The sequence below is a fragment of the Amblyomma americanum genome, chromosome 8 (assembly GCF_052857255.1).
Source record: "Amblyomma americanum isolate KBUSLIRL-KWMA chromosome 8, ASM5285725v1, whole genome shotgun sequence".
In the NCBI taxonomy this organism is placed as follows: domain Eukaryota; kingdom Metazoa; phylum Arthropoda; class Arachnida; order Ixodida; family Ixodidae; genus Amblyomma; species Amblyomma americanum.
Genome location: NC_135504.1, coordinates 95,193,432 through 95,216,492, shown reverse-complemented (window position 1 = coordinate 95,216,492; position 23,061 = coordinate 95,193,432). Strand labels below are relative to the sequence as shown.

Sequence of the window (23,061 nt, the reverse complement as noted above, 5' to 3'; positions counted from 1 at the left end):
ACGGGACACCTTTCATTTGCCTTTCCACAGTTTGTGTTGTGTTACTCTGAATTTAAGCTCAGCCATTTTCGTTAGCCTCCATGTTTCCAATCCATGCGGAAATACCCGGTAAAAAGTGTGTACCAAAGGTTAGCACTGCAATTAGATGTATTGCTATACCCTCAATTGTGAAGTTTGGCCGTAACAGCTTTTACTTATGGTGCTCTAGCAGGCAAAGAATAAAGGAAACAGTTGTGTGTTGCTTGGCATGCGTTTGTTTATTGGTTAAAGGAGAACTACTTGTTGGACGAGACGAAGCCTTTCGGTGCAAATAATTCAAAGCTGCAAAAAACTTACACACAAGAGAAGAAGCACTGTTTCCCACTGTCTTATCTTGTGTGGGAGTTTTTGGCACCTTTAGCTATATACACAGAGGACGAAGGACCAGAACAAACAGCGCTTTGTTAGTTCTCACTCTTCGTGCCCCGTGTGTGTTTCTCAGATCGAGCTGTTCACTTCAGGAGCAATGCTGTTCTGTGAAAAGCGAACGCATACACAGGGTCTGGAACCACAGTGGCGCTTACGTTAACCGCTGACCTGTTTATCTTAAGGGGTTACTGAGAACAGATGCGAGTCGTCCTACAGCGAGTGGGTTCCACAGTGTAATCCCAAAGCGATCCCTCTCCCCGAAACGGAGCCTTCGTAAACCAAAAAAGACCAAAAACCAAAATGCAGGTGTCGCCGTCACCGGGTCATTTCGCATGCAAAATGCGAGCGCCGACACCATTCCCTGAGCGCGAAACGGTGGTAACTTGTTCTTTTCTGAAAGGCACCGCGGATTTGAATCGATTGCCGGTAAGATGTGTAATTGTTATCTTCTCACCGCAAAAAAGGGCATTTTACCGCCTGGCAGCCGTAAACATAATCAAAAAGAGAAAGACGACCAATATTGCTCAGGACACTTATTCCAGGAAGTTGTCTTCAGTGAGCGTTTAAGAAATGTTGCCTTCGTTCTTTTCACATGCGTCGCTTAACATTATTCAAGGTACCTTGTAATAACAGATGCCAAAATACAAGTTCGACAGATTTGCTGCACATTTTACCACAGAACAGAAATCGGTCGATGAAATCAAGGTGCGTACACAAATGTATACGCCGTGACTGAATGCCCTATAGAGATATCCAAGTCGATAGCCCTGTGCAAAGCATGCACAGGGTCGTTGCGCTTATTGAACTGCCACACGGTTCCCTCTGTGTACCCAAGGGACCTAATCTGCAATCGCAGTGGTAAATTAAATGTCATGCCATGAGCTATTTATCGTATTAACTCGCGTAATTTGCGCACTTTTTTCTTTCACTTAGGGCGTCAAAAAGAGGGTGCGCAAATAACGCGAAATTTTCACATGTCCTCAATATCTTGACAAATGTCATAACGCGCAATATATACGGCATATTACCGCCTACACATATACTCCCCCTCTCTCACCCCTCATCGCCTACAAAAAAGTTTACTTCTAATAAAAGACACCCACAACCGGCCCACCTCACGCTATGTAGTTCCCCACGGGATGGCACGACGGAACGCGCACAGCCCAAAGCAGTAAACAGGCAACAATACAATCTTGCAATCAGCAGTAGAAGGCAAAAGACATAACGTGTGAAAAAACGGGGCCCCCGCGTGCGGCTCGGCTGTCTATACTCGGGGACAGCTTTCTGTGGCTCTGCACTGGACGCTTCGAGTGCGCGCCGCCAGCTTGAACGCTTCTCGCCCTCGTGAGCGCGTGATAAGAGCTCACTTGTGAAAGCCTTGCGCCTCGCACTCGTAGCTTTCACTTTATAGCCACAGAAAGCTGTCTCCGGGCGTAGCGGCACAAAGAGCATAAAACCGTTCGGTAGCTTCAGTATCGGACACACGTGCAACTGTTCGTCCGGGAATGCGGCCGCCAGCACAACAGAACCGTTCGATCTGCGCAATACTTGCGCTCTTGCCCATCGCACTTTTCGCAACTGCACGCGGGGAGGCGGCCGCACCTATCTTCCCAAATCTGCCTTGCGAGCATCCGTGTAAGTACTAAGTACAAGCTGCTGCTCTGGCGCAGCAGAGAGTACAAAATATTCGTTTTGTTTTGTTCTCAGAATTTGGTTAGCATGTTGGGGGTGGACAAATTATGCACCGGCGCAAATTACGAAAATAAATACGGTAGATTCTTTTTCGAGATAAGTGGACAGATCAGACTACCTCCATCCCAAGGCGGCCAGCATGTCTGGATCTGGCTCAATCTTGACGATGTTTATTTTTTAGAGCGATTAATCTGGAACTCGAGAACCGAGCAAAATATCCTCTTGCGAATACGTGCCTTGTATGTCTAGCGCGAGCGCTCTGCCCGGCTGAACTGCCCCCTCATTGTCTATCGTCTTCTACGTAGCACTAGGCCGGTGTTCTGACCCGAGCAAAATCGTCTTTTGCGCGCCTTCTAGAAAAAAGATAGCAAATGTAATCAGGCATCATGTGTGCCATTCGTGTATGTTAAATCAGTAAAAACAGTTCTCGCCAAAAAATACATATATAGCGTGCTTTTGCACTGAATTAACTGTTGGGAACATTCTCTGTCATTTTTTTTCTAGTGGGTTCTGCAATGCGGATCGCCAGGGTAATGACGATCACGGCAAACAGGCTGCAGCACAACAGCAACAACATGTACACTGTACAGTAGTTGATAGTGAAGTTGTGCAGATTAGATTTCATTTTTTAAAATTCTCGGTCATTTTCACTGTAACAGCTTGATAGCCGACCGCACGTGTTATTTTGTTTCCATAATCAGACCTTATGCCAAAATTATGTGCTTCATGTTCACATGAGATATTTCACCGATCACAATACTACATCAGTAATTTTTTCTGAATACTTTTGGAAACATTTGTGAGAGGCTTAAGCACGCGTAAAGAGTGAAACGCGATAACGTTCGGTCGTCGAGCACCCGCTGATTCAGATGGCACACCAGCATTCAGAGAAGGCGCAGACTCAGAAGATGCGCGCGCTATCTTCCGGGCCAGCGCTGTGCGTGATAAAGGGGCGTTGTAGCAGGTGCCTGCAGAATAGTGCTACAAATATCGCACGCGAAGCTTGGAGGAATTGTACCGGAAGCGCATGGTGCTCGCTTAATTGCGCTATCTAATTTCCGTACTCATAATTACTCATGTATGCCTCAGTACAGATCTGGAAGATACGTTTCTAAGAAATCCGTGATTTCACTAGACGCGCATTTATTCATGATCAAATTCCCGGCCTTCGTGGCGGAGTGGACGCGCCGCTCTCGAACGTTAAAGCCCTGGTTCGATTCTTGGCTTTGATATCGAAGTTTTGTTCACTGAATGTGCCTGCCCTCTGATTTTTACGCAGCCCCCGAATATTTAAGCGCATGCGTAGTACTATATAGGCTGTGCCAGGTACTGCGAAATCGGCTTTACATGGTGTATGAAGCTATCGCTTCAAAAAAAATTGTCAACTGAAGATCCTTCGGTCTTGGTGTATTTACAACCGCTATGAATCCGCGTATACGAATTATCGTGCGCTGGCAATGCCTCGAACGCAGCCCATTCGTGTTTACCATTGTGCTGACAGAGATACATAGTGGGCGGCGCGAAGAAAAATTCACTGGAGGTTTAGCATCGCTGAGACGAAAGATTCCGTGAAAGCACTTTTTTTTTTGCTGGCGCACCGCACCTCCGCTGTTCTAAAAGCATGATTGAGAATGTATCGGTTCTTGCTATCACGCAAGACGACAGCGTTATGACGATAACGAGCCAACGCCTCTTTTTCTATCCCTTGCTGCAGCCGAAGGTTTAAATCGCAGTGTAACATGGCGTTGCTGATGCTAGGCGACAGCAAACGAGCGGTCCAAGTAACAAGATTCTTGGTCGGTCTTTGTGAGTGCGTGAGTGGTTTGCACTAAAGGTCATGACAGATTTGTTTATGGTTTGGTTTATGGGGTATTAACGTCCCAGAAAAACTCAGGCTATGAGGGACGCAGCAGTGAAGGGCTCCGGAAATTTCGACAAACTGCGGGTCTTTTACGTGCACTGACATCGCACACTACACGGGCCTCTAAAAATTTTCCTCCATCGAAATTCGACCGTCGCGGCCGGGATTGAACCCGCGTCTTTCGGGTCAGCGCAGTCGAGTGCCATAACCACGGACCCACTGCGGCGGCACAAAGTCATGGCAAAGTCACGCCACACTGTTATTCACACTCTGCTTCCGACATTGTTACGAGTACTTCATGCTATTAAGATAATTGCGTTTTATGACTCCACAGACACTATATATTCTGGCGCGAATACAAGGTGGTCACTTCAAGCTTAATCTAATCTGATTAAGCTGCTCTGCGCAGCCAAACTGCGGAAGAAGGCCGACAGCAATCTGGCACCCTTCACAGTTATTTTTATCGTGGACTATACATCACCAAAACAACGCGTAAATTGGCCTGTTGAAATTGAAACAGTCGCGGTAACCTTCACGTTTTGCTATGCTGGTCCATATTTAACGCAGAGTTGTAGCCAAGCGGTTGAGACGAAATGCCAGCAGTTAGGAAATGAGCGTAACACCAACAAAGGTGTTGGTCGATTTTGTGCTCGCAATAACTCGGCGGCGGTGATAGCGGAAAGTGAGCTTGGCAGTGGCGGAAGAGCGGAATCAACGCCGCTCTTGGCCGCGCGTAGTGCAAACGCGACGAAAAACTTTTGGAGATAAGGTGCGCACATCCTGAACAATCCTATGGCAATCCTGAACATCGCAGAAGTAGTAGCGTGTGGCTGCAATCGTGCCAGGGGAACTTAGCCGCCTTAATCCGAAATCCCTCAGTAATCTCAAATCGCGAAATTATTCTAGTGTTTTCTTGTCTCCAGCGGACCATATAGTGAAATAGTGAAACTGAAAGCTGTTTTCATATTCTCTCTAACCCTTCAAACATTCTATCGACCCCATTTGCCCCGTCTTAGAATACATTTTCAATCTTTGCTTTCTCCAGGAAGTTTTCAGGAAAGCGATGCAAGGTGCTAGGGTGGCAGTCATTTTTAAAGTAGGCGAAAACAATATTTTTTTCAAACTACCGACCTTTATCGATTCTCTCGTTCTTTTTTCAAAATGTCTCGAGAAACTGCTGTACATAAAGAATTGTGAATATTTGTAATAAGCCTAGCTTACTGACACCTCAACAACACGTGTTTAGAACAGCCCTTTCGACAGATACTGCGCTTTTAACTCAAAAAGAACTAATTTTAAAATCTTTTGAACAACAGCAATTAACTGTTGGGTCGGTGTTGCCCTCACACCTGCCGTCATTCCGAAGTGGCCCCTGTACCGAGATTTCTGACGCCTACCAGTGTCCCAAATCCCACAGGACGCTTGGAGGAGGCCGTGGGTTTCAATCTTATCTCCAAAACCAGCAGCTCGTCATCCGCCGGCTCCCCACCTCTGTGACAAACTCCGGCAGCACCAGCTCTGGCCCAGTGTCCTCAGCCCCTTCTGTTGCTTGTTCCAGAATGCTTCGCCACTGGGACCCGCTAAATGTCACATTGCGCAAGCTACCGTTATCCCACCTTCGTCTTGTGTCCTTGTTTCTATCACCTGCGCCTCTTTTCCTGAGTGTACAGTCACCTTCACAGTCTTCTCTTTTAGTCTTTTAAAGATTGAAGATATATTTCATTCTCCTTATAGTTCAAAGTGGCCACGCCGAACCAACCATCAGCAAGGGCTCTTTCTGCTCACTCACTCTGCACTGTTGTGAATGCATTGGATACGCCGAGCCTGTTCGTCCCAATGACATTGTTCTAGTGCCGCCTCTATACCCCAGTGCCGCCACAGTCTCCGAAAGCCTCAATGCCATCAGCCTGCCTTGTCCGTTTCCCGCCGCGAATCGATAGCCTTGAGCACTTGTTTTTGTTCACAGTATATATGTCACCTTTTACCCACTAAAGTTCATCTGCAAGTTTGCGCGTGTCCTGTCCACTTATGCTTCTGTTACCCGTGTTTAGCGCAGTCATCCTATTCTAAAGGAGAACATTCATGAGCACCAACTACCCCAGCATGCCAGTCTATTATGGGATGACTGTTGGTGGAGCGAATGACAGCAACGTTAGACAGCAATAAACACAAAGGAAAAATTTGTGTGGAAAGTAGAAACACTGTATTAATGTCAGTAATCTGACGAAGACAATAATAAGGAGGCTAACCCACCACCAGTTGCTGCGAGAACTTCGACTAAAGCAGCTTGTTTGTAGCAAGGGTACTGGCGAGGATAAGGCGACTACGCTGGAGACCTTAATCGCAAGTGTTGTAGTTTGAATACGCACAAGCGCATAATGGACATTTTACGGCAAAACCAGTGCTACTGCCAGCCAGAAATCCAGTGTCTGTTGAAGTGAAGCCTCCAGCCAATACTTAGAGGTACTAAGGTATAAATGAAACATCTGTGGTAAACATGCTGCAGTCACGATACCTTCTCCTTGTCATTTCCCTTCTTTTTAGTGCATAAGGGAAGCACAGCTCTTCTGCGCCTGTTTTCAGAGGTGTGGCCTTTAATTTCTTCTGTTTCTGCAAGAGAAAAAGGGTTAGAGATGACAAAACATTGCAGCACTTCCACTGTATTTTTTTTCAAACGACTACGACATATTTTGCACTGATTTAAGATATAATCTAACGGTGACTTCTAAAGTCACTCGCCAAGGTCTCAGAATTGTACTACAGTAATGTAAAGGCGTTCTCTATCGTGCACTGACATCACACAGAACACGGGCGCTTGCGCTTCGCCTCCATAGAAACGCGGCCGCCGTGGCCGAGACTGAACCAGCATCCCGACGATCTGGCTCGGCAGTCGAGAACCGTAACTACTGAGCCACCGCGGCGCAGCTGTGATCAAGGAATCTTGGCACCAAAATACAGCTAGCTGAGGTCATTGAATCTGCACACAACAAAGCCAGAAGGGTAACAGATTAAAAAGTATGCGCTACTGACCGGTCATATGAAGACCCTTCGCGGCGTACTACCCTCCCTCGGTTGTCTCGTTGCCTTGCCAGTACGCCTAGGAAATAGCGGCGGCATCGAAATCAGCCACATTCTGCGGATTAAAATTCTGTACATCGCTGTGCTGCAGCACAGCAGCCGTTGAATCACACACGTATTCGATTAAGATACACATTTTTCGCACTTGTATGCGACAAAGAAACACGATCGAGGAACAGAGGAGAGCAGCTAGTGTGCCAGGGGGATAGTGGAGAGATCAAGGCTAGTAAGGCTCACAGTGCGTAGACCGCAGCAGCCGACACAAGTTTCAGTCGCTAGCATCACTAGCGTGACTTTAACGTAGCTATAACGAAATGATTATTTTATTGATTTTGACCATTTCAGTAACAGCAAGTATGAGCTCAGCTGATGTTTTGTTTTGTGGTTATCACGGTGGCGAGTTGTGTGCATACGCAGTGCATACGTGAAGGCAAACACAGCGATGACAACGCTATAGTAAAGGGCGCGGTTCGGTATGCGCCGTTTACCCCATGAGGACAACAACGCCAACGACACACCACAGCAGCCGTCACGTGCCAATGTCGCCAGCATCGTTAGCATGACTAAAAACAGACCGTTCGTATTCCTTTTGATAGTTTTCGTACCAGTAGGTTTAAACTCCGCTGGTGGTACATTTGCATTCTGATGTCAGTCGCTGTTCCAGAGATTACATCATAGCCTCGAGATACTCTAACCAAAACCTGCTTAACATTGCAGCAATACATGCTGCCAGGCTGCTAGCGTGGAGAGCAGCTGAACAGCTCAGTCATTTACTCATTTTTGCTTCAGATCTCTATTTGCGGACCGAAGCCCCATTCCTCGGTACAACCCGCTTTTGTCTGCCTCTGTCAGAGCTCATACTTAAGAGTTTCTTTGCGCGAATGTGGTTCAAGGCTCGTATTTTGCGACTAAAGCCCTGCATTGCAACTAAAGAACATACATGAAGACAGCTTGCAAGCTGCTGTAGTCGGACACACTGTGCTGTTGCTTGCAAACGGCTTCAGTCGATATATCCATGCCGTATATAATTGGAGTATAGCAGGAAATAAGCGCGCTGATGCAGATCGAGCTAGCATACATATGCATATATGCTGACACTGCAGCTAGGATTCGAAAAAGATAACTGAAGTGCGTACGTCCAAAGCTCTGGCTGCGCATTCCACGATAGCTGCCATACGCGCAGTACGTAGCCATCAACGGGACCGCATCTCTATTCAGCTTGATACGATTTTGCCTTAAGGTCTTGCATGCGGCGCAAAGGGACCTCTGGGTTAGAACTTGGCGTCGCGTACACCACATGTTGCCTGCACAAGATTGCAGTTGCAACAGTCCGAATTGCTGTCAATATATATAATCCACTAGGTACGTGACAGCGACAGGCCTGCAGTGTATTCTTGCTTTGTTCACACATATATGCCTCGTACGCCAGGGAGATGGAGCGGCTGCCGTGGCACCAGCACATTTATCCCACTACTTTTGTACATCGTCTCCGCGCTCAGGAGTAAGCGCGCGCCCACTAAAGCAGCAGTGGCCGATGGCCTATCATTGAGGAAGGCTTGGAATGCTCTCGATGGCCATCATACTTGGCCAGCACCCTGCTTCCTTGACAGGAACTAGCTTGGGTACCATGCTGAATGGAACTTAACAGGACGATCATTGGTCAGGTGGCGAGCCGCCGCGGTGGTTGAGTGGTTATGGTGCTCAGCTGCCGGCCCGAAAGACGCGGGTTTGATCCCAGCCGCGGCTGTCGAATTTCGATGGAGGCGAAATTCTAGAGGCCCGTGTACTGCGTGATGTCGGTGCACGCTAAACAACCCCAGTTGGTCAAAATTTCCGGATGCCTTCACTACGGCGTCTCATAACCTGAGTCGCTTTGGGACGTTAAACCCCCAAAAACCATAAACGAAACCATTGGTCAGATGGCTTGCCAACTCCTTGGCCACCATGCACGATCACACATATATGTTCCATTTCCTGAATACGTAACATACCCGGGCTAAATATAAATGTACGCTGTGAGCGATTGCCTGTCTTGTGTCGTTTTTATTTCGTCGCTCCTTTCGCGCAAGTTCTTCTGTTGCCTGCTTCGAGTTGATTGGACGGCCGCGTTACACAAGGCCTGCGAAGTACATCGATGAAAGAAAAAGTTCTCCAAAAAGATTCAGACCTAATTATCATGAAATCACCTGTGTCTGAACCAAAATTGAGTAAATAAAACATCCACATCATTCCCACGGATAGGTGTAATTTGTGCATGTAAAGTTGGCCTACAAAAGTTTGTTGTCAGGATGATTTTGTTTCCATCCGCCCAGTCCGCCGCACGTGTTGCTTCTGTCACTGCGGTACGTTGCAGCGGTTGCAGTGCTGCAGTCTTTAGTAGCTTCGTTGAATTGCTTTCGTCCTTGTGATAATCTGCAAATTTCAACGTATTGGGACAGTTCTGCGCGGTTGCAATACTTTAGTTGCTCACGATCAACGTGCCTCCGACGACGTCTTTCGCGGCAGATTTGTTGGCCGAATCACCAAGTCGTCTGCGGTTGAGAAAGGTAAGCCTAAAATTTTACTTAGTGTAAGCACGCCATGTGCTGATACTAAACTTATTTTAAGCTTGGGGACAGTCAGTTGGAAGCTGCAACAAGCTTATTTTCCATTCTTCTGGGCTGGCGGTGTTTACAATTGCCACTGTGCAGTTGGCGGGTATGGATTAATGCATTCGAAGTAGTTTTTGATGTTGCGAAGTTGCAAGCGCTCTTTAAGAAAAAACGAAGTGATTGCGGCACGACCACTATAGGTCTAGCGCTTGCATGTCTTTGGTCGTACAGTAATTTAATGGTAGTGTTGTCATGCCATATGTATATATAAAAAAAACAGATATAGCCCTAGAAAAAAATTAGGTGTGCCGAATTGTAATGTGAAAAAATGTTTTCGGATTATCACCGCACTCACGGGGTACTGAAGGAACTATTAATATTAGCGTGTGTGCCAGTGAACAAATTGAAAGCTAGGCCTGCACGTTGGTTTTCTGGACCTCGCATTTAACCTCCGCACTCGGAAGACTGAAAGCTAGTGAAATAACACTTGCATGTAGCAATGCATGCAGCAGAGGGAAGGTGTAGCGTTTGGGACGCTAAACATAACCCACATCCACGTGAGGCCAGAGGACGCTACTGTGTGGCGAGGGTATGGAGGATGAATGCGCTTTAAACAAGATCGCCATATATTTTGATAGAACTGTATGTGTTGCCAATTTAGAGACAAAAAGACACAGTCTCATTCAGCACTGCATGCTGCTGAAGCTGTTGCTGAAGCTTGCACTGAAGGTGATTACTGTCCTGAGAGTTTTTTAAGGAAGAAGCCTTATAATTTTTTACCCAAAAGGTAGGTCTGAAAATAATATGAATTTCAAGCAGAAAAATTGCAAATTGGATGCAATGAATATTTATTGTATTGCTAATTTTCATGGCGGGTGCATGAATGTGTTGTACTTAGATGTGACGTTACAGAACAGAACAAGGAAGTGGAAAAAACTCCAAAGATGTAGCAGTTATGTCTTCGGGCTTTTTGGCCTCTTCCTTAATTTCCATTTCTGCAACGTGCAGGCTAACCTACCTCAGATGTCACTCTCAGTGCTGTGGCATCAAGTGTATCTCCATGTTGAAGTACCTGCTTACTGGTTTAGTGGCATTAATTAGTAAAAGATCAAGTATTGTGTATGCAGAGCCTCCTGACAAAAATATACAAGTGCATTGTTGTGCAGATATTTAGAGTGGGTATTGAACAATTTTTTCAGAATGTGCAGCACAAAATCCTCTGCCTTTGTGAAAGCGGCTGCAATGCTTAGCGTGATGGTATAGGCACGGTGAGTATACATGGCGCCAGCACAACCAGCCCCATGGCATTCTAATTACTGCATGATCTCGTCTAAGGGCCACAGCCATAAATGAGGTGCACTCGTTTTGAACTAGATAATTGAGAAAAACATGGTGAAACTTTTTTGTAATTCATGTATCGACCACACATTCGAAATTCCCACTCAAATTTAAAAACAAAAGTGCCGCCCTTACATGAGTTTCTACAGTATCACAACTAAATTTTATGTAAATGTTTAACACTGACACACTTCATTTTTTTTTCATCGCCTTACATGAACAACAGTTCATCTTGTGTTCTGCAGCCACAGTTTGTGTTCGCAGCTTTTATCTTCAGTGAAGCATTTTGTACAATTTGCAATGTATCTGTTTCTTCTGAAGGGTTAATTATTTCCAATTGGTTTTGATGCCTGTATTTCTTCATTTTATGACATTGGTGCCCATGTACTCTGTTTTGGCAGGTGCTGCGCACAGTCTCTTTGACCTGAGAGAAGCCTGCGTCGCAAGTGCCACCAAAAGGTGGCTTATGTTCGCGGCAGATCAGCAAGGAGACCGGACTTCAAGGCTTCGCGCAGCCGGGCTGGTTGCGTCCAGCGTGCAAAATGACTGTGAATTATAGAGAAATAGATGCATGAAGAGAATGTTTCACCAGAATGTAGCTGTGTATTTTGTAGTGCTCATCTTTTGTGTCTACAGTAAAAAACAATATTAATGACAGATAAATCATCAGACACTGCTTTCTAAACTCCAGCTATATGGCTTCCGTGGCTTTTTTTCTTTTTGGCATACTGAAATCCTATTATCACCTCGCAAACAACAAGATATAATAAACGACAAATTGTCTGATACACATTCAGTCTCAGCGGGAGTTTCGCATGGAAGCATATTCGGGCCTTCGCTTTTCATCATTTACATCAACAACATCGTTTTCATTGATTCACGCCCAACTTGCATAATATATGTCGATGATACGAGCCTTTTTTTCACCTCTAGCAGTACTAATGCCCTTACTGAAGAAGCAAACAGGACACTACGTCTTTTAAGTAACAGTTCAACTATAAATTCACTACCGATTACAAGAAAAAAAACGAAAGTCGTGCTTCTTAGAGCAAGAAATAAAGTGGTGTAGCATACTGCCATTTCACTTCCCATTGGGTCTGTCCCGTTGCAAGTTGTCCCTGTCGTAAAAAGCTGAGGAGACTTTTTCGAAGAGTATTTATAGTGGTCAATACATGCTGACATCACAGCTGACAAGTTATCGAAATAGTCCGCATCGTGAGTAAGCTGCGCTATTTTCTCCCACAACTCATGAAACTGATTCTCTATGAGTCCATGTTAGCTTCTGTATTAAACTAAGATTTTACTGTCTGGGGAACTGCAGCACTCTCCAACCTAAACCTGGCTTCATATAATTCAAAAAGGGCAAAAAGAAGCATTGCTAACATTCCCCGCGACGTCACCCCTAAGCCTCTATTTCATTATTCCAACATGACGCAAATATCTGAACTGCGTAGTAACAGCCTAATAAAGCGGTATAAGAGAGTTAATGCACACAAAAATTTTCTTGAAATTCAGCCTCACCCTAACCGCAGAGAACACACTTATGCCATACGAAATAATGACGAGTGGTTTATTCCACTGATACCTACCAGTTACGGATGTCATATGCTCAGTCATTACTTGCCATCATTACTAAATTCCATGAGTTCGTCATGAAATATTTAGTTTCTTATTTCTGTATTTTTAATGCTTTCATGTGCTTTTTTTCTACACTTTCGTTTATCTTTCCTGAAATGCAATTTGTTTGTTATATGGTTACGAATAAATTATATTTAACAATATCTCTAATCTTGTACGGGGTGGAGGCGAGCAATCAATCCTTTGGGGGAGTTTGCCTGCTGCTCTGTCGTCTGGATGATGGAAATAAAATTTGAATAATTGAATTTCCCCACTCCAAATTGCTTAGAAAACTGGCTAACACACTCTGCTAAGATCGTAAAGGTTTCTCTAGGGCAACTCAGGTTTCAAAAATGGAAAACATTTGCTGCCATTGTTTGATTATCAGGCCTCTGTCTTAGCTTAAGACTGAAGCAGAAAGGTGTGGCATGGTTCACTTCTTCAGGTTCCCCTAAATTAGTGCCTTGCTATTGCCTGCTAGAAAGTGGCGATGCGCTTTTTCTTGCCTTGAAAAGAAATTCAAGGCAGAGTTTTTCTTTCTACCAGACCACTACGCATCCGCTATGTCCAAACAAGAGTTTCGAAATGGGGAAACGTGTGCTTAGAAGCAGTTCGGTGTGTTTGATATATCAGGCGCTGTTATACCTGCAATGACAGCAGACTGATAACGAGGACCAGACGCTGCTATTGCAAACAGCGCGCTAGTCTAGAAAGCGCATTAATAAAAGCACCTCAGCGCGTCCAGCCCCATGCTACACACCCGGCATCGTTTGTCATGAAGCGCTGCGCAAAAAAAAATTGGCACACCATTCCAATAAGTCATGGAAGCGCGGAAATATTCTCTGCCTTTCCTCAATGCTTTTCACGGAGACAGCGTTTCGCTAAACTTAACAAATTTTCTTCACCGAGACTCTTTGCAGTTCAGGGTCTTTGCGATGGCACCACATTGAGTTACTCGGAAGTTATAATGGGCACTAGAAAGACCGACAAAGCTTAAGAACAACGATAAAAAGGAGCGCATATGAAGAAACAAAGATATATTATAGGAATCGCTTATTTAGCGACGCTTGCATCAATGGTAGCAGCGGTCAAACGGGCGTTTCCCTGTGTCGTCGACGTTACTCTTCGCCTTGAGAGGTGGTTGGTTCAAAACCCACCGGTAGAAATGGGTCCCTCTGCCTGGCGACCGGCCGTATTCGGTAGTGTGTGCTTGAGAGAAGCGTCGTAATGCCCGCTGCACCGCTTGAGGGCCAAGCCTAGTTTCGAACGAGCTCAGAGCCTGCTAAAGGCGGTAACCTTCTGCCAGCACGGTTCGAGTGCGAGCACAATCTCGGTAGCTTTCAACGGGTGCGCACACACCCTAGCGCAATGGCCTCTCCTCCTCTGCGATGACAAAGCAGGCCCTTCGGAAGTGCAGAGAAGGTGGCGACCAGAGCATCAGCTATCCTGCTCCCCTCAGCGCAACGGTATCTCCGCACCGATGCCTCCCCTCCTGCGAGACGCACGCACCTTGGCCCGCAGTTCTTAGAGAAAACTCCAAACTCTCGCCTATTAACACCAGCATTAACAGCAGTAATAAAAAGGGCCACGAGTGGGCTTTACAGCAGGCGGAGAATTTAAGTTGTTAGACTGCCGGACAACACCATTGACTGGTCCAAGCTACGGTCTTGAGGTAGCCGGCTGCGCTGGGAATCGAACCCAGCACCTACAGAAAGTGACGCGGGTACTGTTACACAAAGCCACTGTCTCAGTCTTGGAGCTAACCGTTGCGTTCACGGGTCAGTTATTCGTGTCGCCGTCCAAGATTTCAAAACGGCCTCGTGAGGTACAGCGAAGTTGTGGCTCTTTTTTTGTTACTGCTGCTGATGGTGCTGCGTGCCAGCGCATTAACGTTCGTCGAGAATTGTGCGTTCTTTCTCAGAACTGCCGGCCACGGTGCGTGCGTCACGCGAGAAGGGAGCCGCAATCGCGGAGACACCCTGATGCTGAAAGGGTGCTGGTTCATTGATTCTCCGGTTGCCACCTTCTCTGCAATTGTGAAGGGCATGCTTTGTCATCGCAGATGAGGAGAGGCCATTGCGCTGGGGTGCGCGTGAACCCAGTGGCAGTTATCGAGGCTTTGCTCGGATTCGAACCGCATTGGCCGAACGTTACCGCCTTTAGCAGGCTCTGATGTCGTTCGGTAATGCGCTAGGCCCGCGAGGGGTGCAGCAGAATTTACGAAGCTTCTCTAAAGTACACTCCCCCAAGAAAGCGGGCCACAATGCAGAGGGACTCATTTTTACCGGTGGGATTTGAACGAAGGCCAAGATTAGCGGCGAAGACACTAGGCGACGGCCATTTCCCCGGTGTTACCATCGGCCCAAGCGTTGCCAATTAAACCACTGCTATATTATATATTTGTTTTGTAACATGCGCTGCTTTTTCACCATTGATTTTAAGGTGTGTTGGTTTTTCTAGTGCAAACTAAACGCACCAAAATGCTACTCCCGAATATTCCCGCTCCTCAGCGGCTTGTGAGCCATTTATAAACTTTCCGAGTAATTCACAGCGTTGCCGTCAAAAAGCCCCTGAACTCTGGGAAAGAACTTCGCTGAAGAAAGTGTGTTGAGTTCTGCGAAGTGCGGCCTCCGTGAAAAGCAATGCGGAAAGCAGGGAAATATTTCCGCGTCTCTGTGACTGACCCGGGAGTTAGTGGAGCGGCGTGCAAAATTCGTTTTTTTGCAGAGAGCTCAGTGACAAATGATTCCGTGTTTTCAGCAAGGGGCTGGATGAGCTAGGAGCTTTTTATTAATGCGTCTTCTAGACTAGCGCTATATTTGCAATTGCAGCGTCGGTTCCTCGCTAGCACTCTGCTTCCATTTCAGGCTAAATAGCGGCTGCGATGCGATACACACAGAAGTGCATCGAAACACGCAAACACATTTGAAAACTTTCGTTTGGACGGAGTGGATGAGAAGGGGTGTGTTAGAACGGAAAGCTCCTGCTTGAATTTCTTTCCCTGGAAAGGAAGAGCGAATCGCCACTTTCTTGCAGGTAAGAGCAAGGCATTAATATAGGGGAACATGAAGAGCAGAAATATGGCACTCCTTTCTACTTGAAGCTTTAGCTGATAGAGAGGCCTGCTAATGAAATGTTGATGGCGAATGTTTTCCGTTTTGAAAACGGCAGTTGTCCTAAGGAAACCTTACCGATTTTCGCGGAGTGTATCAGCTGCGTGTCATAGCAAATTGTAGAGGGGTCAAAAATAGGTAAAGCGGATAAATAATATATCGATAGGTTAACGACGCTGTCTGTTGTACGAAAACTGTGTACGCGAAAGGAAGAATCAGAATACCAGCGACGGTGTTGCGAATGTGTCGCTCTGCCGCTCACAAACTTTCACTGCCTGTGGGAAGATGCGGAAGCTTTTGGAAGGGGCCCCGTATTGATAAAGGTGGTGATGAGTGATAGGTTTGCTCGGCTATAGAACTGACTGTCTGTGAGGTGAGCGCTGACTTTTTTCTAGCGACCGGATGAGGAACTTCCATTTTTCCACAAGATAAACTAGCTTCACAATTCACCCAATATGCACCTGCTTTCGTGTTTTGTGTAAGAAGAGACTTTAAGGCTCACTCAGGTGTTCGGGGGAACGCAAAAGAGAGAGCATGACTTTTTAAGCTCCCAGTAATGCTGGGATGCATATTGGGGGGAGTGGCTCTGATGAAATACGGCGTGCGTAATGTCCCACACTTGGAGTGGACGTGGGAGTGTCAATCAGTGCCTGATGAGGACGAGCACTGGGTTAAGATTATGACATACCACAACGGCTCTACCACGAGAGCCGGAAAATCAACAAGCAGTAAAGTAGACGGGTTCTCTCTTTGAGGCAGATGAAATCTCTGCGCACAACTTCACTGTAGGACTGAGAAAGTGGATGTCCCCTTCTAATAACGCCAAAATTTAAATGACTGAAAAACAATGGCCAATGTTTCGTCAATAATAGAGGATGTTTAGAACCTCTTTTGAAGCGAAAAGCTTCACTACACTAGCTTTTCGAGCCGTCAACGGGGCCACAATTTTGACCTTCATTTTAGCTATAGGTCAAACCATGCGCAAAACTGGTTGTAGCCAGATTCGACACATGACCTCAGCTATAGCAGCGACACCAGCGGCTGTTACACCATCTCGACTTTGACCTTAACCGTCGGTCAAGCGGGAAAGCATCTGCCGGTATCGCATGCACAATTCATGAAAGTGGGTTCAGCATAAGACGCTGGTGCACTTTGATGCGTTCAGCCTAACTCTAGGTGCGTTCGATGCGAAGCCTGCCGTGGAGACCGCCAGTCGCTCAACCACACACTTACCCAGGGGAGATGTAGCTTTTCGCGTTCGACCAGGGTAACCAGAGCTAAACCACCAAGAATTTTTTCCATGTTTTCACAACGATGTACCTGAACATTGCTTAAGTAATCGGGGCTGCACTTTGTGGCCTGGATTTCTTTTTCTCCACACGTCTGATTTGAATACAACATATTTTTCTGGAAGCGTAACAAAGAACAATTACGGTTAGACGAAATTTATTTTTAAAAAATGAAAATTACCAACGGGTCTTATTGCTATCAGAGCGCAGTCATGTGCCCAATTACGTGTTTCTTATCTACAGTCGCGGAACGTTGTCACTGTGTTTTGCCCGTTTCTTTTCAAAACTTGAAAATTTTTATTGCATCTTTACAGGAATGGAAAACCTTCCCCGCAGATCATTGTTCCTGAAAGTCAATCTTGGCTTACTGTTCTTAGTGGCGGCACTGATAACGCACAATAGCTTTGCTTGCTACTCGCCGATACCAAGTAAGTCCACCACTTTTTTTTTTTGTTGCTCCTGCTTGACTTTCACCTGTAGACAAGTGTACATAGTTGGGTGCTCTAGTTTTTCCTGTGTTTCGTGTGCTTTGTTTTGATGGTATCTTCCCCTGTGAGCAGCCTAAGAGCAAGTTGCTAGAACTATAAAGCTTAAATTTCATGCGCATAGGCTCTTAAACAGCCACCTATGCTCGTGCGTATGACATATTAGATAATGGGCAAAATTGCTTCACAGCAAGGTGCCGGCGCTGCTTGAGCGCCGTCGTAACCATCCTGGTACCAACTCTAGCATCCGCAAGCTCCAGTTGGCATTGGCTAGTTTCCTCGCCATATATATGGGCCGCTTTTACGTTTAACGTGCTCTCAAATAAGTTACAGGAGACCTATGATAGCAAACTCAAGCGTGCAAGATTTTCAACAAGATAGGTTTTGATCCTATACATTCGAATTTTTACGAGGCTCAAGATGTGCGCTACTTGGTGTAACATAACATGAGGGGGAAGAGCGCAAAAACAGGAGGAAGTAAAACGAAGGACACAGGCGCTGGCCAAAAACTGAAGCTTAATCGAAGATTTACTGAGAAGAAGTATTCCTGAGACCAGTTATGACCTGAGTCAACGTCAACATCATATCAGTGAAGCATCTACGACGTTTGGGACCGAAATGTTCGGCTTATTGTTTGGATCTGAGATCGTTTATTAAACAAAACGACTATATTTGAATAAGAAGCTGGTTGGAATAGTATAGAAGAGTCGATACCATTTTTTTTTCAGTCTGCAGATACCTTGGTGATTCTGAACGGTTTTTCTTTCTGAGCCCTTTTGGCTAGTTTTTGGAGATGTTTATAGGTCCTCAAGAAGTCTATTCTACAAATTTATTCTGCATAAATAAACTGCAGAATACATGTCACCTGGAAGCAAATTTTTGATGTTGTGTCCATTGATGTGTCATTCAATATATTTGAGGTGACTCTGTGGAGTAGTATATCGATCTCACGTAATCCTATTAATGCAAACGACCCATAGGTTGTGGTGCCTTACCTTAAAACAGCCCCTTTTTTGCCTTAAATACAAACTGACGAACTTTAAAAACGTAATAAATTTTACCCTCTACATATATGTACAAATTAAAGCCAAGTTTGATCAGAGGCACGGCATGAACGCTTACTTTGCAACTAATTACACATTTACTCAAGATCCATTTGTATGATAGAAAAGACTCACGCGAGACAAGGACTGCCATTTAGTTCAGTATTCAATCTATATCTACTGAAATATTCATATAAATAATAGGAATGAATGATCTTAAAACTGAAACCTGAGGTAAGCAATGTAAAAGTGGTTTCAAACCACGGAACTAAGCATTCACTCTCTTCAGCTGAACACTATGTGAAGGTAGTTACAGAAAATCATTTGATGATGCCCGCACGATATTTTTTGTGGTGTTAGTGAAATATGCAATGACCGTTCATGACGGAAGCGTAAAATTAATCAAAGAAAGTGTAAAAAAATTCGAATGCAAAGGACGTTTCTATTATATCCAAGTTAATCCTACCGCCGCTATCTTCAAGACTACCTAGAGCTAATAATCATATCAGAAGCAATATTGTATGGTACTTATTACAGCGAATCCACCATAGAAAGACCCTATACACAACGCCATCATGTATAGTTTTATTAATTGAAACTATTGCCTGCCTACATGGCGAATAGTCGATTGTTTACTTTTTTATCGAACTTTTTCTCTTACCTCTGCATGGGCCTTAACATAAATACTTTCCTCCCTTGTAGTATATATACTGTTATTGAAAACCCTTCACAATACATAAAGACACATATTAGTTGCCCTTACTTAGTTTTTGAATAATGTTATGTGATCTTGTCTTGTATTCGATGTTTGTTATTTGGAAGTGTTTTGACATTATTTCATCGCTTAATATCGACGACCGTGGTGATTAGGCGTAGCGGCCCATCATGCTGGCACCTCTAGAGACTAAACAGTCCCAGCAATATAAATAGATCAGATGGCACAACAGAGTTCGATGGAGGCGAAACGCAAAGGCGCCCGTGTGCTGTGCGATGTCTGCGCACGTTAAAGATCCCCAGGTTGTCGAAATTATTTTGGAGCCCTCCATGTGCACTGCGACACGTCTTTCTTCGTTTGTTCTCTCAGTCCCTCATTTAGCCCTTCACTTAAGGCGGGGTTCAAGTGTCCGCCGATATGTGGGAAAGATAGTGCGCCATTTCCTTTCTTCAGAAACGAATTTTCATTTTCATTCTTTCCCTCCACTGGCAACAGAAAACATACTGTAGACTGTGGTGGTAATGTACTTCCTAATTGTTCGTTGCAATATGTCCGACAAGAACATAGCATTATCGCATAAAAAAACAGAATGGTCAATAGTCTCTGCCGCATCCCACAGGAGGCAAATCACTGTACATGGCACAAACATTCTCTTTGCATGAAGCCATGCCTTCACAGGCAGCGTCGATATGTGCAGGTTAAAGAATGTTTTTGCAGCAGAAGAAATGCACATTAGCCTAACACGTTTTAAAATACTGGTGCCAAGGAACTCCGCAAAAGGTAGTGTATACAACGATACAGGAAGCAAATACTCTGTAAGTGCCTGAGTCATCTGATTTCTGGAGAGGCTGTACAGGCAGTCTGAAGAAAAGCGCACAGTGAGGGAATTGAAGGTGTCAGTAACTTTTTTCAGGAAACCCCATAAAGACCTCTCACGAATGTGCCCATTTTGTGCGAATAAGAAATGCAAATGAGCACTAAGACCTCCAATAAGCACAGCTGCTAAAAAAGGTTGGTTTGCAGATTTGAACACGATAACACACGAAACAAGCCAATGCAAGAATATGTGAACGATGCCTATTCCACCACTCTAGAGAATGAAGTATGTTATCGCGATGCATGGTTTCCCAATTAAGAGCGCCATGCCAAGGTAGCAAATATTCCGGCGCATCATCTGCACTTTCTTTTTCGCAAAGTGGAGAGCCTGCAAAATATAGGCAAGATTTGCAAATAAAAAAAACGTTGCATACCTGAGTCCGAGCAAAAAATCACCGGTCCCTGACCATCTAAGCCTTGGTTTAACCCCTCATAAAGCTTATCTGTGAATCCCAGTAGGCTCCACTCTTGCGAATGTCGTGAAGAGGAAACGCTAGATGCTGAAGGGTACCGCAGTCCCAGCATATGCTGCCCAACCACAACCCCTTGGATTTAACAAATTTAGAGCCGCACTTGATACCTCATAAAACTGTTCAGTCAAAGTTAACGCCTCAAGCACAACCTTTTCGTCAGAACAAAAGAGGGTAACACGATCTTGATAGGCTAAAATCTTAATTTCACATTGCGCCAGAGAGAAACTACGGATAGTTGCACTGATAATAATACTGAGGCAAAGGGGCTCAAGATATAGGGTAAACAAAAAGGTGATAATGAGCAGCCTTGGCGAGCAAATAATTTCAACCGGAGAGGTCTTTTTAGCGCTTGATTAACAATTAGCCTTGTGCAGGACTCTTTCTACCAGTCTTAAGCCCCTATGCAAAACATCTCCAATATTTGCACGCTCTAAGACAGCGTACAAGAAAGCGTGGCGAACATTATCAAATCCCTTGGCGAGGTGAGTCCGAATGAGAGCTACTTGACCTATGTACCCTCAATATTACGTATTTACGAATCTTTATATGAACATTGTGGCTCAATCGTTTCCCGCAGTGTTCGGAATGGTGGCATACGATTTCGAATTTTGTGCAGCATAAACTCACTAGTTAATTTCTAGCTCGTAGCAGGGATTCGAAACAGCGATCTATGATAGGCGTGTTCACCCTCCATATTGGATGGCCGCCTCTGCATCGGCTTATTTTTTTTCTTCCACATTGCCTCTTTAAAAAAATTAAAGGAAAGTGTACGATAACCATTTTATGCAAGATTTTACGTCAAATCCAAATTACTGAATCCCTGAGAAGCATGTGACTATAAAATATGTGTTTGACGCGGCGATTTATCATGTGTCTAAATAATACTGGGCTCTGCACATAATTACCATAGCTACTGTCCAATGCATTTCTTTCTTGTCTGTACAGGTCATGGACCGAGACTTCTTCGGGCTAAGGCGTTGTTTGGAGCTGTTGTGAGGGACTGTCACAAAGAAATCTTGTATATCTGTCAAAAACTACCCCCCACAATGTTGAAACAGGTGAGCAGCCTCTTTTTCTTCTCTATTTCTCTTTAACATTTTGATCCAAAATATATAACAATCACATAGGCGCAAATAATTTCAGTGTATATGAATTAACTGATAACCTGAGATATTTCCGTAAAGGATTTCTTGCAATTTACTCTTTTACTGATTTTCGCCCGATATGATAAACACCTCTTATTCACTCCAACATTCCATATATACCGCTAGAATCAATGTGGAGCATGGAAAGATGGTCATTTCTTCAACGTTGTATTTATTTAGCAAGAGAACTAAGCCACTATAACATAAACAGAATTAATACAGCTAATGGCCATGTTTTCGCCTGACCGATAGCTTTCAGGGACCAGGACGAACACGGTGCGCCGATTTTTAATGCCCCAAATCATAGGTACTCACATATGGGGAAGAAACGCAGAGGCTAACGAAAAGTGTCCAGCTTAAGCTAAGGGAAACGCTATGAGCTATGAAAAAAAATGATAGGTGTAACGTTAAGATACCGGGAGCGGGCAGAGTGGGTGAGGGAACAAACGTGGGTTAATGACATCCTTATCGAAATCAAGAGGAAGAAATGGACTTTCGCAGGGCATGTAATGCGGAGGCAAGATATCGCTGGTTCTTAAGGACATTGGAGTGGGATCCAAGAGAAGGCAAGCGTAGCAGGGGTCGGCAGAAGGTTAGGTGGGCGGATAAAATTAAGAAGTATGCGGGCATACCGTGGTCGCACCTGAAAAAGGACAGGAGACGCATTTGCCATGCAGTGGGAGTAGTAAGGCTGAAGAGTTTAAGATGAAATGACGCTTATGATAAGAACTTTAGGCAATGAACCTTAGAGACACTGGGAGCTCTGCCTCATTTTCTGGTTCACCACGGGGCCAATAATTTTGTTTTGCACGTCTGTCTTACCGAATCCTGTGACGCGCTTGTCCATCCAAGCAGCAGTCTTTACTTTTTATGAAACACAAATGTGTTGCCTCAGTTCATGAACTGTGGCGCCTAGTGCTCATAGTTTGCAAGCAATGCATACTAGGTTCGAAAATCTGTGTAACCATTTATGAGATAAGCATGAGGTGAAAGAGAAAAATGTTCACGCAGTACCTCCAGTACACCTGCGCAATAATTGAGAGCTGCATGGACACCATACCAGAGAAGACTACACTGGTGGCAAGTACATCATATATTTTTCACTGATGATCGAATTTCTACGACCTGAATTTGCAAAAAGAAACAGTGATCGGGTTTTATTGTAGTTAATCTAATTAATCCGGGCAGACGTGTGAACGTACGTGTTTAGCCTTGTTGGGTAATTTTTTTGCAAGGTCATTGCCATGTATAGCGGCGATATTAGACTGGCGTTAAGCTTTAAAAGAGGTTAAGCTGATCTGATCTGTTCGCACCACAGATGCAACTTCATGAAAACA

The 23,061-nt window shown here is 44.9% G+C and overlaps 1 long non-coding RNA gene across 1 annotated transcript; it reads left to right on the top strand.

Annotated features, from left to right (window-relative positions):
* The first annotated feature begins 1,934 nt into the window (after nt 1-1,934).
* LOC144100559 (uncharacterized) lies at nt 1,935-22,804 on the top strand. The gene is made up of 4 exons (XR_013307730.1): nt 1,935-2,043; nt 17,302-17,415; nt 21,525-21,637; nt 22,736-22,804. It is a non-coding gene; the product is annotated as an uncharacterized LOC144100559 (long non-coding RNA).
* The last annotated feature ends 257 nt before the right edge of the window (nt 22,805-23,061 follow it).